Below are 14,083 nucleotides of genomic sequence, written 5' to 3' on the forward strand. Positions count from 1 at the left end.
AGAATTTTTTTTTTTACATCAAATCTTTAGAATTTGAGAAATATTTAGGCATATGGATCAAGAATTCTTAGATTTCTTCTAATTTCACAGAATCTGTCCTCACTAAGGGCCTTTGTAAAGATATCAGCTAATTGATTTTCAGTGCAAACATATTCAAGAATTATATTTTTGTTTTGAACATGTTCTCTTATAAAATGATGTCTTATTTCAATGTGTTTGGATCTTGAGTGTTGAATTGGATTTTTAGATAGATTTATGGCACTTGTGTTGTCACATCTTATTGGTGTTTCATTAAGTTTGATTCCAAAGTCTTCGAGTTGTTGCTTAATCCACAAGATTTGAGCACAACAACTTCCGGCTGCAATGTATTTGGCCTCAGCCGTAGACAGTGCTACCGAATTTTGTTTCTTGCTAAACCATGAGATTAGGTTAACTCCAAGAAATTGGCAAGTTCCACTTGTGCTTTTTCTATCTAATTTACATCCAGCAAAATCAGCATCTGAATATCCTAATAAATCAATTTGTGAGTCCTTAGAGTACCATAACCCTAGAGTTTGAGTACCATTCAAGTATCTAAGGATTCTTTTAACAGCATTCAAATGAGATTCTTTAGGATTAGATTGATATCTAGCACATAAATAAATACTAAACATGATATCAGGCCTACTTGCAGTTAAATATAATAAAGAGCCAATCATACCTCTATAGTATTTTAAGTCTACACATTTACCTTCATCATCCTTGTCAAGCTTACATGAGGGGCTCATTGGTGTGCCAATTGGTTTGGAGTTCTCCATTCCAAATCTTTTGAGTAGTTCCTTGGTGTACTTGCTTTGGATGATGGAGATTTCCTCTTTTGTTTGTTTGATTTGGAGTCCGAGGAAGAAGGTAAGTTCTCCCATCATGCTCATCTCGAACTCCCCCTGCATGAGCTTAGCAAAGTCTTGACAAAGAGATTCATTAGTAGACCCAAAAATTATGTCATCAACATAAATTTGTATTACTAACATATCATTTTGATTTCTTTTAATAAAGAGGGTTGTATCTACATTGCCTCTTGAAAAACCATTATTTAGTAAAAATTTGCTTAGCCTATCATACCAAGCTCTAGGTGCTTGTTTTAATCCATATAAAGCTTTATTTAATTTAAAAATATGATCAGGAAAAGCATGATTTTCAAATTTTGGGGGTTGTTCTACGTAGACTTCTTCAGTAATATATCCATTTAAAAATATACTTTTGACATCCATTTGAAATAATTTGAATTTCATAAAGCAAGCATATGCAAGTAGAAGTCTAATGGCTTCTAATCTAGCAACAGGAGCAAAGGTTTCATCAAAATCAATTCCTTCTTCTTGATTATATCCTTTAGCAACCAGTCTTGCTTTATTTCTAATTACATTACCATGCTCATCTAATTTGTTCCTAAAGACCCATTTTGTGCCAATTATTGAATAATTTTTAGGTCTTGATACTAAAGTCCAAACATTATTTTTTTCAAATTGATTAAGTTCCTCTTACATTGCATTAATCCAATTATGATCATTTTCAACTTCTTCAATAGTTTTTGGTTCAAGATGAGATACAAAAGCATAATGATTAAATACATCTCTAAGTGAAGAACGAGTTTTTACCCCATGCATGGGATCACCTATAATTAACTCCTTAGGGTGGTTGTGAACATACCTCCATTCCTTGGGTAGGTCATTTGTACCTTGAGGTTGTTCTTGAATTTCTTCACCTCTCTTATCTTGTTTGTCTTCTTGTTCCTCGTCCTCTGGAGTTGTTGAATCTTTCAGAGTGATCTCCTTCATACCTTCTATTAGTGGATCTGCATCATCAACACCCTCATTCTTTCTTGAAGGAAGATCGTTAGATTCATCAAAAACAACATGTATGGACTCCTCAACTACTAAAGTTCTTTTGTTAAAAACTCTAAAAGCTTTACTAGTGGAGGAGTAACCTAGAAAGATTGCTTCATCTGATTTTGCATCAAATTTACCAAGTCTTTCTTTACCATTATTTAATACAAAACATCGGCAACCAAAAACATGAAAATATACAATATTTGATTTTCTTCCTTTCCAAAGTTCATAGGGGATTTTCTTTAAAATTTGTCTAATCAAAGCACGATTTAAAATGTAACATGCTGTGTTAATTGCTTCCGCCCAAAAATATCTTGGAAGGTTGCTTTCACAAAGCATGGTACGGGCTATTTTTTCTAAGGTTCTATTTTTTCTTTCAACTACCCCATTTTGTTGGGGTGTCCTAGGAGCAGAGAAGTTATGGCCAATTCCATTTTCATCATAAAAGTTTTCAAAGTCTTAATTTTTAAATTCAGTTCCATGATCACTTCGAATATTTTGAATTGAAAATCCTTTTTCATTAGTGACTTTTCGGTGAAATTTAGTGAAAATATGAAAAGTTTCATCTTTGTGTGCTAAAAAGAAAACCCAAGTAAAACGAGAGTAATCATCTATAATTACAAAATCATATCATTTTCCTCCTAGACTAGTGGTTCTAGTTGGTCCAAATAAGTCCATATGCAAAAGCTCTAAAGGTCTAGAGGTTGAAACAATATTTTTGGATTTAAAAGAAACTCATGTTTGTTTACCTAGTTGGCATGCATCACAAATTCTATCTTTTTTAAAATTCAGTTTAGGCAAGCCAAGAACTAATTCTTTCTTAATTAATTTTGAAAGAGAGTGCATGCTAATGTGTGCAAGTCTACGATGCCAAAGCCAACTAGTCTCATTAACTTTAGCATTCAAGGATACTAGGCATTGCATGTCTATTTTGGCTAAATCATTTAAATCTACCATATAAACATTGCCATGTCTATATCCAATAAATTTAATGCCATCGTTAATAGGACTAGTCACAATGCAAACAGATGATTCAAAAATAACTTTATACCCTTTATCACAAAATTGACTAATGCTAAGTAAGTTATGCTTTAAACCTTTAACTAACAAAATATTTTCAATATATTTGGAGGAAGTGATACCAATGTTACCTATCCCGATGATCTTTCCTTTGCCATTATCTCCAAAGGTGACCATCCCTCCATCCTTAGCATCAAGCGTGATGAATTATGATTCATCACCAGTCATGTGTCTCGAGCATCCACTGTCAAGATACCATTTCCTGTTTTCTCCTTGGGATGCTAGACACACCTGCAAACAAAAGTCAAGTTTTTGTTTTAGGTACCCAAGCTTTCTTGGGTCCTTTTTGGTTAGTCAAAATGGTTCCTTTTGGAACCCATATTTTCTTTATAGTTGAGTTTGCAGATTTGTCAAAGAAGCAAGTGTATGACTTATGTCCTACTCTACCACATTTGAAACAAGTAATATTGGTAGACTTGTTACTTAAAGAATTTACATAAATATTTTTCAGATATTTTTGTTTCTTTAAGGGGTTATAGCCAAGTCCAGCCTTATCATATACAGCTTTTTGATTATCAAGAATCATATTGAGTTTGTTTGAACTTAAGGTGAACTTTTCTACTATTGGTTTCAGCTTGGCAATTTCGTTCTTTAAGCTTTGATTTTCTTGAAGCAAGGTGGATTTTTCAATTGAAAAGCTTTCAGCTTGTTTCACTAAGGATTGATTTTTCAATTTCAGCTCTTTGTTTTTCATCCCTAGTTTCTTTAATTCACCAATTAAATCATAGAATGCTTCATGCAATTCTTCAAATGTAAATTCACTAGGGGTTTCAAAAATTACCTCATTTTCGTGTGCCATAAGGCACAGGTTGGCTTGTTCGGTTGAGGTTTCCTCATCGGAGCTTGAGTCATCACTCGCACTCCATGTGGCCATTATTGCCTTCTTCTTGAACTTCTTGGGACCTTTCTTCAGTTGTGGACATTCGAATTTGAAGTGTCCCGGCTTCTTGCACTCGTAGCAGATAAGGGGTTGGTCTTTCTCTTTTTCTTTGCTTTGTTCCCCTTTTGTGAATGGCCTCTTTCTCATCCCCTGTTTCCTTTTTCTCAAAAATTTCTTGAATCTTCGGGTGATGAGAGCCATCTCTTCATCCTGTTCTTCATCTTCAGTGTCATCAGTTTCTTCATCAGGATGAGCTGTGGATTTGAGGGCAATGGTTCTTTTCTTTTTGATTTCATCCTCTTGATGTTGCTTCATGCTTAGCTCATGAGTCATCAAAGATCCAAGAAGCTCCTCTAGAGGTAGAGTGTTTAAGTCCTTCGCTTCTTGGATGGCAGTCACTTTGGCTTCCCAAGTTCTTGACAATGACCTGAGAATCTTTCTTACAAGCTCACTGTTAGTATAGGACTTACCAAGACTCTTTAAACCATTAATTATATCAGTAAAATGAGTAAACATTACAGTGATGGACTCATCATGCTCCATTTTAAATAATTCATATTTATGCATAAGCATGTTTATTTTAGACTCTTTTACTTGATTTGTTCCCTCATGGGTTACTTCTAACCTATCCCATATTTCTTTAGCAGATGAACAAGTAGAAATGCGATTAAATTCGTTAGCATCAAGAGCATAATAAAGTATATTCATTGCTTTAGCATTTAATTGGGCCATCTTTTTATCAACCTCATCCCATTCTTTCTCGGGTTTGGTTGATTCCTCACCATCTATAATTTTAGTGGGTGTGTGAGGACCATTCACTATGATACTCCACATATCATAGTCGAGTGCTTGAATGAATATTTTCATCCGAGCTTTCCAATAGGTGTAATTAGACCCATTGAAAAGTGAAGGTCGGTTGGTGGATTGCCCCTCGGCTAGAGAAGTACCGACGTGGGTTGCCATAGATCTTTGGCTCTTTGATTGTTTAGATCAAAGATGGGCTAGAGCACTGGGCTCTGATACCACTTGTTGCCCAGCTATGCAACCCAAGAGGGGGGGGTGAATTGGGTTTCTAAAAATTTTAAGCTTAACTAATGACTTATAAAAATATTTGTCAATAGCAAAATGAATGAGGAGAAAAAACTTTAGTTCAAGATTAATTGCCTAAAGCAAGAGAGCAAGAAAATAATGAAGAGTTAAAGAGAAGCAATTATGCACACCACAAACATAATGATTTATAGTGGTTCAGTGCCAACCTTGCACCTACATCCACTCTCCAAGCTCCTACTTGGGAATTTCAATCCACTATACTTGTATTCAACCCAAATACAGTCGGAAACTCTGACACTAGCTATCCCAAGCTAGTCCACTTGTTTTTCGGGTACAAGCCAACCCAATACACTCCGATTTCAGGTTCGGATCAACCTTCCCTTGTTTTGGAACCCCTCCAAAACAAAAACAATTACTCAAAATGAGTAAAACAATTTATAGCATAAATAAGTACAAGAAAAGCTCCTTTAATGAGCGAATATAACTATAAATATACTTTACTCAAGAGAAAAAGCCCCTTTTTGGATTTCCTCAAAGTAGATGAAGAATTGATTGAGCGCTTGAGGAGTTGGTGAGCTTTGATTGTTGGCTTCTTGAAGGCTTTAAATGAGCTCTTGATTAGGGCTGAAAAGTTGGCTTGAGAAACCCTTTCTCTTTTGAATGCTCTTGAATGCTCTCTTGAATGCTCTTCAAATCTCTTTCTTTCTCTTCTTAATGTCTTGCAAATCTCTTCTTTGTTTCCCACCTTTTGAATCTTTTATAGCTTTAAGAAATAGAGAAAAATATTCTAGGCAGAAAAGGAGCCGTTAGAGCACATTAAATGAGCATTAAAAGCACTTAAAACGGGTTAAAAACTAGCCGTTGCAGAAAAATCCCATCGCAAGGGGTCGACTCATGAGTCGACTCATGCCTCAGGGGTCGACTCATGAGTCGACCTCTGTTGCAACAACCAAAAAATGAGTTTCTGTATTTTTTGGCCCAAAACTGCAGAAGTCGACTCATGAGTCGACTCATGCCTTGTGGGTCAACTCATGAGTCGACTCACAGGCCGTGCCAAGCCAAAAATTTAGCGTGCCAAACTGAAAATTCAGCGTGCCAAGCTACTCATTGTGCCATGAGCTGACTCATGAGTCGACTCATGGATTTCAAACATTCATAACTTCAAAAATACAAGTCCAAAAATAATGAAATTTTTGCCAATAGATCACAAATCTTTTGTTCTACCAAATGATACTATTAAATCAGAGTTTTAATAAAATTACAATTTTGCCCCTGAAGAGTACAAAGACTTTTTCAAATAAAAAATATTGGTACCCCTTCAATCTGCTTTGTAATCATCAAAATCAATCTAGGAGCAACAGATTACATGTGGCTCCTTATTGATTTTTTGACCTAAGACGGCACCTATTGCAAAGTCATAAGCATCACAAATAATCTCAAATGGAATGGACCAGTCAGGGGGTTTTATTATGGGTGTTGTTGTCAGAGCTGTTCGTAATGTGTTGAATACTTTCAAACAGTCTTCGTCCAAGATAAATGGTGTATCCTTGGCCAACAGATTGCACAGGGGTCTTGAAATCTTGCTAAAGTCTTTGATGAAGCATCTATAAAATCCAGCATGACCTAAGAAGGATCGTATTTGTCGGACCGAAGTTGGGGGTGGTAGTTTTGAAATGACCTCAACTTTGGCTTTATCTACCTCGATCCCTCTTTCAGAAATAATATGCCCTAATACAATTCCTTTCCGCACCATAAAATGGCTCTTTTCCCAACTTAGGACGAGATTTGTCTCCATACACCATTTAAGAACTTTGGAAAGATTATGGAGACAATCCTCAAAGGTGGTTCCAAACACAGAAAAATCATCCATAAAAACTTTAAGATATTTGTCCACCATATCCGAAAAAATGGCCAGTATGCATCATTGAAATGTAGCGGGTGCATTGCAGAGCCCAAATGATATATGCCGAAAAGCGAAGGTGCCATAGGGGCAGGTGAAGGTAGTCTTTTCTTGGTCATCCAAAAATATAGGTACTTGATTGTACCCTAAATAACCATCAAGAAAATAGAAGAAACTTTTTCTCGCTAATCGTTCTAAGATTTGGTCGATGAAGGGCAATGGAAAATGGTCCTTCCTAGTAACGATATTTAATTTTCTATAATCTGTGCATACTCGCCATCCAGATGATATGCGAGTGGGAAGCAGTTCACCTTCTTCGTTCTCAACCATAGTAATACTTGATTTCTTAGGTACTACTTGAGTGGGACTGACCCCTTTACTATCGAATATGGGGTAGATGATTCCAGCATCTAACCACATTACCAACTCTTTCTTTACTATTTTACACATGTTTGGGTTCAATCTCCTCTGCATATCTCGATGGGGTTTGGCATTTGCCTCAAAATGAATATGGTGCATGCAAATGGAGGGGTCAATTCCTTTTAAATCAGCAATGGACCAACCAATAGCCTCTTTGTGTTCCTTTAGAATACCAACCAATTGTGCTTCCTGATTAGGGGTCAAGTCTGATGCAATGATTGCCGAGAGGATGTCATTGGGTCCTAGAAATACATACTTGAGCGGAGCAGGAAGGGGTTTCAATTCTAACGTAGGTGGTGATTCTAAAGATGGGACTATTGGTGTACTGGCTAATGTGGGCAATGGCTCATACTTGATTGTCCATGGAGGAGTGGTTTTATCGTGTGGTGTATCCAACAAGGTGTTAACTTCTTTCATATATCCCTCAAAGTCATACACTCCAAAGTGAGCCAAGCAAGTATCTAAGGGGTCTGGTGCTAGAATTATGGGTGTTGCATCTTCTATAATGTCTTCTAGTGTATCTACTTCGAAGCAACTATCCATTGATGGTCCTTGAGAAGCATCAAACACATTCAGTCTCAGTTTCTTATTTCCAAATGATACATCCATGACTCCTGTCCTATAATTAATGCATGCATTTGCTGTAGCTAGGAAGGGTCGTCCTAAGATAATGGGAATTTGTCTTGGGTTGCCACTTAGTTTCATGTCGAGAACCAAAAAATCAACTGGAAAGTAAAACTCATCTACCTTGATCAAGACATCCTCAGATATTCCACGTGGTTCCTTAATTGATCTGTCGACTAATTACAGTGTGACTGATGTGGGTTTCAGTTCTCCAAATCCAAAAAGTTCATACACCGAACTAGATAAAAGATTCACACTTGCCCCTAAGTCCAGAAGAGCTTTTTCAATGTGATAATCTCCTATAACACAGAAAATGATGGGGGCTCCTGGGTCCTTAAGCTTTGGAGGAGTGGCATACTGGAAGACAGAACTAGCCTGTTCAGTGAGACATACTTTCTTTGAGATTTGTGATCTAGATTTATGTTTTTGGGTGCACAAATCTTTCAAAAATTTGGCATAAGCAAGGCCTGTTTGATTGTGTCTAGAAGGGAAAGATTAATTTGAACTTGCTTAAACAATTCCAACATCTCGTCGAGTCTTTCTCCCTTCTTATCTGCAGAAATAGAGGCTTTCAGGGCATCCAAAAATGGGGCTTTAGGCAAGTAAGATGATTCTGGTGCAGTTAGTTCATTCTCTATTTTAAGGTCCTCCTTGTTCTTGGGTGATTTGGCTTCAGTTAAAGGTTTAGGGTCGGTCTCATTGGTTTTACTAGTGTGTTCAATGACCTTCCCACTTCTCAGAGTCATGATTGATTTGGCATGTTTAGAAAAAGCTTCTGGGGTATTAGAGCTCTCAATCACAAATTGTCCTCTTGGGTTGCTCTCAGGTTGGCTAGGTAATTTTTTTCCTTCCCTCCTACTGAATGCAGTCGCTAGTTTACCTATTTGGGTCTCTAGCTTAGCAATGGATTGTATGTGGGAGTTAAGGGTCTGAGTGTAGACTTCTTAATCGTTCTAGTGCTTTCAGAATTTTTTCCTCAAAAGCGAAGCTGTGACCAGTAGTAAACGGTTGAGGAGCATTTTGAAATTGATGGTATGGTCCATGCCTATATGTTGGGTCCTAATATTGAGGTCAAGATGCGGTAGGGCCAACCACTAGTTGTGGTCTCCAGAAAAAATTTAGATGGTTTCTCCAGCCAGGGTTATAAGTGTTCGAATATGGATCGTTTCCTGATCTACGAGCTTGTTGGACTTGAGCTTGCTAAACCTGCTTGTGCACAAACTCAGAAAATTAAGGTGCGGCTGGGCATTCACTAACAAAATGGTTCGGACTTCCACACAATGCACAAACTTCTTGGATTGGATTAGGTGGAATCGGGGATTGTCCAGTATTCAGAAGACGGTCTAATTTTTGGGACAGTTCATCTACCTTACTGTGGATATCCATGATATTTCCAATCTGATAAATTCCACTTCTTTTTTGTTGAAGCATGAGTTGTTCTCTAGAGGTGGCAGACATATGATGTAGGAAATTCTCACTAAGTATTTCAAAGAGCTGCCAGGCTTCATCCTCACTCTTTAGCATGAATGTCCCACCACATATGCATCAACCATTTATCAGTGTTTCTCCAATAGACCATCAAAAAAACACTGACAAAGTTACCATTTAGGGACAGCATTGTGTGGACATTTACGAATGAGGTCCCTTAACCTTTCCCATGTCTCATGAAAAAGTTCACCCTCCAATTGGAAAAAACTAGTGATAGCTTTTCTAATTTGATTTATTTTTTCAATTGAAAAGTATTTCTTGAGAAATTCTCTCTGAAGATGATCCCAAGTTGAAATGGTTATAGAGTCTAAGGAGTTTAACCAATGCTTGGCTTTATCCTTAAGTGAGAAAGGGAACAGTTTCAACCTAAGGGCATCATCGGAGAAGTTTTGGATTTTTACTGTGGAACAAATTTCAAGAAATTCATCCAAGTGTTTGTATGGGTCCTCATTACTAAGTCCATAGAATGATGGCAACATTTGAATAATGCTAGACTTAATCTCATATTGGGTAGCTTCTACTGGAGGTGCTTAAATGCATGGAGAGTAGGTATACGAGGATGGAGTGAAATATTCTTTCAATGAGCGTGGAGGATTAGCCTCACTAGGTGCAGCCATGTTTCTAACTTGGATAGTCCTAAGAGTCTTTTCTAATTCTTCGTCTAATGGTTGCAAGTCAGGTTTTAGTGATCGTCAACCTAACATGCAACTAAAAGGTCTATGTAGGACTATCCTAGTCTGTTAAGGATTATTTTTTTTTTATTAAGAGGAGAAGAGAAGAGAGATAAGAGTTCTAAAGAAGAGATCCTAAAAAATCCTAAAACTAATAGAAGAATTAGTTGTGGTTAGATTTTAATTACAATCAAGTTAGCACGCAGTGGACACTCTATCCTAAAGTTACTCTAGTTCTAGATAGCTCCTAACTGTAGTTAGCCTTCAAGCCTTCCAAGTCGGAGCTTGACCAACCAGCTGGCCAGATAAGTGTAAGGTTGGTGGGAGTCCCCCCGTTGCTTTTCTTAGACACCAATTAAATTGGTCAGGTCAACGAACGGAACCAATTAAAAACCACCTTCCTTCGGGCTCGGTCGTCCTGCAAACCACTTGCCTAGACACCAGCTAGCTGACCAAGTCTAACCTGGTTCAACTCTCAGGGTCACTTGTCCTAATGAGCTCGAAATCCTTAGGGGTCAATGTCTAATTAATTTTAGATTAAGGTCTAGGTTATACAAATGCAAGGGAGTGATTTGTGGGCCAAAGAAGGGTGATCAAATCCCCACCTTATCTTAGTTAATAGGTTGCACCCTTAAAGTTAATTATGGAGATGCAATGCAAAGAAACAAGGTGTCCAATCAAGTTAGAAATTTTTATATTTGAGATTACGCTATTTTAGTTAAGTGTTATGAAATGTCAGTGGTTTTTTTTTTTTTTTAATTCAATCGTGCCAAGATCCCCAGCAACGGTGCCAAAATTTGATGCATAGTCATTGATAGCACCAAAAATAACTCTACTCACTACGTAGGTAGGATGAGTCGAGATCGTATCCTCAAGAACCTTGGGCTAAGTTGAGATTGCAAAATAAAAGAAAGAAGCATTATTTTGATTTAAAAAATAAATTATCTTAAAATTGATGTAATTAGAAAATAAAGAGCTCGGGAGTTTTGAATTAATTTTGCACTAGTACAGTTGTATCTCTTTTTTTTAATTAAATAGATACGATTAATCTTAGAAAAAATACCTATCTTTCCTCGGCACACCCCGTACCCATAGATCACGGTGTATCTCCGAAAAGTACTAGGTAAACAACTCTTCTTTCCTCGGCACGCCCCGTACCCGTAGATCACGGCGCATCTCCAGAAAGTAAAAGTTGTTCCTAATATTAATTTAACAGGAAAGCATAAATAAAAGCATATGAAAGAGAGCAAATAAAGAACTCATGACGATTTAAATAAAAAGCATAATCTTTATTCCATATAAAGAAATGCAAGAAAGTTTAGAATAATAAATCTACTCTGTGTTTTTACAAAATTTCTTCTCCACTCCCGAGACTACTAGCCTAGCTGCTCATGGAGTAGTCCTTTTCTCTTCCTCTATGCAAGGCTCTAGAAAAATTTCTGAGATGATCTTCAAATGAGAGTACAAGAGACTTTTTATAGGTGTTAGGAGGGAGGAGTTTTACATCGTTTTCAGATATGGGACTAAAAAAAATACTAAGGACTAAAAAATGGATGGATGAGATGAAAAGATCACAAGCAGATAAAGAAAATACAAATTCTTCCTCTTGAAGTATTTCCAAGTATTATATTTTTTTCTTTAATTTTCAGATCCATCTGCCGTCCGTCTGATCACCATTGTGTCTGCCAGCACAACTCTCCGCGCACCCGCCATGCCACGCGCCCGCGCCCGCACCGCCGCGCTCGCACTGCCGCGTGCCCCACCTGCACCGCCGTGCACCCGCGCCTGCACTACTGCTAGGAAACATTCCTTTTTGATTTACAAAAAGAAACTTTTATTTCTTTAAAATGATGCCTATATCCTTTTTGGATTTCTTGCATAGTATCTTCATTTTCTATAATACCGTATGCGTCCTTCTTTTATTTTAATTTTATTTTAAGTCTAATTTTCTTCAAACTTGAGTCTTTTTGATCTGCGAATCGAACTCTTTGTATCGGCGATCACCTTTTCAGTAAAACATAAAAAGAAGCATCAAATTTTTAATCAATAAAATAAATTAAATATAATTTTTTACTTTAAATGACTTAAATTAAGTATTTATCACACCCTCCAATTTGAATTTTGCTCATCCTCGAGTAAAATAGATATATCAGCATTGTGTACCGACTCGATCTTGAATAAAAAGTTAGGTTAGGCATCCCAAAAGGTAGATGATACCTGGTCAGACCATTAAAGAGATACTTTATTGGATTATCAATTTGACCCAATTAGTGGCTGAGTATTAACTAAAGAAATTTCAAGAACTTTTCTTTCACCAGCTCCCCACTTTACTCTTTAAATCCTCTAACTTAATGTGAGAGAGGTTTATTATCTTCTTGCAATTTAGTCCCTTATTATCTTTAACAGACTAGGATAGTCCTACATAGACCTTTTAGTTGCATGTTAGGTCGACGATCACTAAAACCCGACTTGCAACCATTAGACGAAGAATTAGAAAAGACTCTTAGGACTATCCAAGTTAGAAACATGGCTGCACCTGGTGAGGCTAATCCTCCACGCTCATTGAGAGAATATTTCACTCCATCCTCGTATACCTACTCTCCATGCATTCAAGCACCTCCAGTAGAAGCTACCCAATATGAGATTAAGTCTAGCATTATTCAAATGTTGCCATCATTCTATGGACTTAGTAACGAGGACCCATACAAACACTTGGATGAATTTCTTGAAATTTATTCCACAGTAAAAATCCAAAACTTCTCCGATGATGCCCTTAGGTTGAAACTGTTCCCTTTCTCACTTAAGGACAAAGCCAAGCATTGGTTAAACTCCTTAGACTCTATAACCATTTCAACTTGGGATCATCTTCAGAGAGAATTTCTCAAGAAATATTTTTCAATTAAAAAAATAAATTAAATTAGAAAAGCTATCATTAGTTTTTTCCAATTGAAGGGTGAACTTTTTCATGAGACATGGGAAAGGTTAAGGGACCTCATTCGTAAATGTCCACACCATACTGTCCCTAAATGGCAACTTTGTCAGTATTTTTGTGATGGTCTATCGAAGAAACACTGATAAATGGTTGATGCATTATGTGGTGAAACATTCATGCTAAAGAGTGAGGATGAAGCCTGGAAGCTCTTTGAAACACTTAGTGAGAATTTCCTACATCATATGTCTGCCACCTCTAGAGAACAACCCATGCTTCAACAAAAAAGAAGTGGAATTTATCAGATTGGAAACATCATGGATATCCACAGTAAAGTAGATGAACTATCTCAAAAATTAGACCATCTTCTAAATACTGGATAATCCTCGATTCTACCTAACCCAATCCAAGAAGTTTGTGCATTGTGTGCAAGTCCGAACCATTTTGTTAGTGAATGCCCAGCCGCACCTTAATTTTCTGAGTTTATGCACGAGTAGGTTCAGCAAGCTCAAGTCCAACAAGCTCGCAGACTAGAAAATGATCCATATTCGAACACTTATAACCCCGACTGGAGAAACCATCCAAATTTTTTCTGGAGACCACAACCAGTGGTTGGCCCTGTCGCACCTCGATCTCAATATCAAGACCCAACATATAGGCATGTACCATACCATCAATTTCAAAATGCTCCTCAACCGTCTACTACTGGTCACAGCTCAGCTTTTGAGGAAAAAGTTCTGAAAGTACTAGAATGATTAGAAGTCAACACTCAGACCCTTAACTCCCACACACAATCCATTGCTAAGCTAGAGACCCAAATAGTTCAACTAGCGACTGCATTCAGTAGGAGGGAAGGAGGAAAATTACATAGCCAATCTGAGAGCAACCCAGAGGGCAATTTATGATTGAGAGCGCTAATATTCTAGAAGCTTTTTCTGAACATGCCAAATCAATCATGACTCTGAGAAGTGGGAAGATCATTGAACACACTAGTAAAACCAATGAGATCGACCCTAAACCTCTAACCGAAGCCAAATCACCCAAGAACGAGGACCTTAAAATAGAGAATGAACCAACTGCACCGAAACCATCTTACTTGCCTAAAGCCCCATTTTTGGTTGCCCTGAAAGCTCCTATTCCTACAGATAAGAAGGGAGGAAGACTCGACGAGATGTT

The 14,083-nt window shown here is 37.3% G+C and overlaps 2 non-coding genes across 2 annotated transcripts; one reads left to right on the top strand and one right to left on the bottom strand.

The window, feature by feature from the left end:
- Nucleotides 1–9,430: 9,430 nt before the first annotated feature.
- LOC140858949 (small nucleolar RNA R71) lies at nt 9,431–9,536 on the top strand. The gene has a single exon (XR_012142353.1). It is a non-coding gene; the product is annotated as a small nucleolar RNA R71 (small nucleolar RNA).
- A 3,356-nt stretch (nt 9,537–12,892) lies between these two features.
- LOC140858881 (small nucleolar RNA R71) lies at nt 12,893–12,998 on the bottom strand. Its single transcript, XR_012142286.1, has one exon. It is a non-coding gene; the product is annotated as a small nucleolar RNA R71 (small nucleolar RNA).
- Between the last annotated feature and the right edge of the window lie 1,085 nt (nt 12,999–14,083).

The sequence above is a fragment of the Elaeis guineensis genome, chromosome 6, assembly GCF_000442705.2.
Source record: "Elaeis guineensis isolate ETL-2024a chromosome 6, EG11, whole genome shotgun sequence".
NCBI lineage: Eukaryota > Viridiplantae > Streptophyta > Magnoliopsida > Arecales > Arecaceae > Elaeis > Elaeis guineensis.